Source organism: Tribolium madens, unplaced genomic scaffold (assembly GCF_015345945.1).
Source record: "Tribolium madens isolate multiple individuals breed KSU strain unplaced genomic scaffold, Tmad_KSU_1.1 Scaffold_3;HRSCAF=73;Tcas5.2_LG2, whole genome shotgun sequence".
In the NCBI taxonomy this organism is placed as follows: Eukaryota; Metazoa; Arthropoda; class Insecta; order Coleoptera; family Tenebrionidae; genus Tribolium; species Tribolium madens.
The window spans coordinates 14,135,278-14,137,931 of NW_025401006.1; the positions used below are offsets into that span (position 1 = coordinate 14,135,278).

Genomic DNA, 2,654 nt, shown 5'->3' on the forward strand with positions numbered 1-2,654 from the left:
GATTTTAAGAGAAGTATTAATTTTGAAGTTTTTGTTGCTGGGTCGTAGAAAATTTATGTATGTTACGCTGGAGGGAAATATTTTTTTCTGCCTCACTGATAGAAAATGCCTCATTTTCTTCCCTTGTAACACAAATAAAAAATTCAAAAAGTCCACACAGTTTGAACAAAATAATTTTTTTCTAATTTAAATGAATTTAAAAAACTTTCACTTTAAAAAATCATTACTCAATAACTATTAGGCCGATTTCTTTCAAATAAAGACTGTTCTAAAGGGATGGACTTGCCCTTTAGAATGATATAAAATTTGAAATTGAATATTGGCAAACTTTTCTTTGAACAGTGTTCGAAGAAGTTCGAAGTAATCTAAGAAAAAACCTACGAGTAAATTTTTTTTTCTTTGTCACCATCGTGTAGAGCATCTTTTTATTAGTAAGAATCCAATTTTTTTAAATAAAATACCGAGTAGTTTTCAAGATATGATTTTTTGAAGTTAAGGTTTGCTAATCAAGCATTGCTCCATATAGGAGAAATACATGTTAATCTTACTTAAAATTGCATTTTTATAAAAGTATTTGTTTTAAGACTCTTCTTTTGCTTAAAAATGGTCAATTGCACCTTCTTTGTTCTAATTAGAATAAACAGAAACTGTTTGTTTACTTAAAACAAATAAAGAATACCTGCGTACCAATTAAAGCAAATAAAGAGTTTTTTTGTTCTAAAAATGATCACTGATCATTGAGCAAAAAGGATATAGAAGTTTAAAGCAGTAGCTTTAAATATAAGAACAAATCTTTTTCAAATTAAATCACTTTCCATTCAGATTCCTACTTGTTCACTTTGTTCTAACTTTCTAAACTTTTTTTAGAAAATCTTTTGAGCAAATGCTTTCTCATCATTTTCTAGTGATGTTAAATGCAAGAAGTCACCTGATTTATTTTGTTGGTACGATTAGCTTCAGTTATCTTGTAGGTAGTAGTAGTTGTGATAACAGTTACACACGAAGCAACTGACTCATTGCATTCAACATCAGAAAAAAGTGATGAAAACATTTTCAAAAAAAAGTTCAGAAAGCTAGAAGAAAGTGAACAAGTTAGAATCTGAATGGAAAGTCATTTACTTTGAAAAAGATTTGTTCTTATATTTAAAGCTACTGCTTTAAACTTCTAGATCCTTTTTGCTCAATGATCAGTGATCATTTTTAGAACAAAAAAACTCTTTATTTGCTTTAATTAGTACGCAGGTACTCTTTATTTGTTTTAAGTAAAGAAACAGTTTTTGTTTATTCTAATTAACAAAGAAGAAGCAATTGACCATTTTTAAGCAAAAGAAGAGTCTTAAAACAAATACTTTTATAAAAATGCAATTTTAAGTAAGATTAACATGCATTTCTCCTATATGGAGCAATGCTAGATTAACAAACCATAACTTCAAAAAATCATATCTTGAAAACTACTCGGTATATTATTTTCAAAATTTAGATTCTTACTAATATAAAGATGCTCTACACGATGGTGACAAAGAAAAAAAATTACTCGTAGGGTTTTTCTTAGATTACTTCGATTTACTTCGAACTTCTTCGAACACTGTTCGAAAAAAAGTTTACCAATATTCAATTTCAAATTGCATATCATTCTAAAGGGCAAGGCTATCCCTTTAGAATGGTTTTTATTTGAAGGAAATCGGCCTAATAGTTATTGAGTAATGATTTTTTAAAGTTAAAGTATTTTACATTCATTTAAATTAGAAAAAAATTATTTTGTTCAAAGTGTGTGGACTTTTTGAATTTTTTATTTGTGTTACTAGGGAAGAAAATGAGGCATTTTCTATCAGTGAGGGAGAAAAGAATATTTCCCTCCAGTGTAACATACATAAATTTTCTACGACCCAGCAAGAAAAACTTCAAAATTAATACTTCTCTTAGAATCTCTAAATAAAATTATAAAATAGTCACTAGTACAAAAACTATTTTCGAAAAAATTACAAAATTGTTTTCTTTGTTTTTCCAAAAAAAAATGGCAAATTTGCTCATAAATCATACTATTTTTTGAACTTTTTAGCTTTTTTGAGATAAATCACGAAATTAAATCAAAAATGCAATTTTTTTGGAAAATTTTCTCCACACCTGTCGAAAAATCAATGCTTTTTTAAAGCACATTTTTGAGCTAATAAACTGAGTTTTTTTGCTAAGAGACCAAATTAGGTCGAAAATGATAATATTTTTGCCGTTTCAATTATTTTTGAACATTCTTATTAAAAAAGTTCGCTCAAAAAGACCCAAAAATTACCAAATTGTATCGAAAATTATGCTACTTTTGACATTTCTGAAAGTAAAAACAGGTTGTTGAGCTTTAAACTTCTTTTTTTGCAAAATTTTGCTAAAATAAGCCACAAAATCACTAAATTAGATTCAAATTACCGTTTTATTTTGATCTGTTTCTCTGGATTTAGTTTGGTGTCCTAAAAATCGATTTATTCACAAAAAAAAGAAATACAGCTTTTGAGTTAAAAGCTGTTTTTTTTTGAAAGATTTTTCAAACTTCGTCGAACACTGTTCGAGGAAAAGTTTGCCAATATTCAATTTCAAATTTTATATCATTCTAAAGGGCAAGGCCATCCCTTTAGAATGGTCTTTATTTGAAGGAAATCGGCCTA

The 2,654-nt window shown here is 27.6% G+C and overlaps 1 protein-coding gene across 1 annotated transcript in view; it reads left to right on the top strand.

Moving 5' to 3' along the window:
* The window catches only part of LOC123007511 (liprin-alpha-1), a 136,442-nt gene that overhangs the window by 98,857 nt on the left and 34,931 nt on the right, over window positions 1-2,654 (top strand). The gene's annotated exons all lie outside the window — the stretch shown is intronic.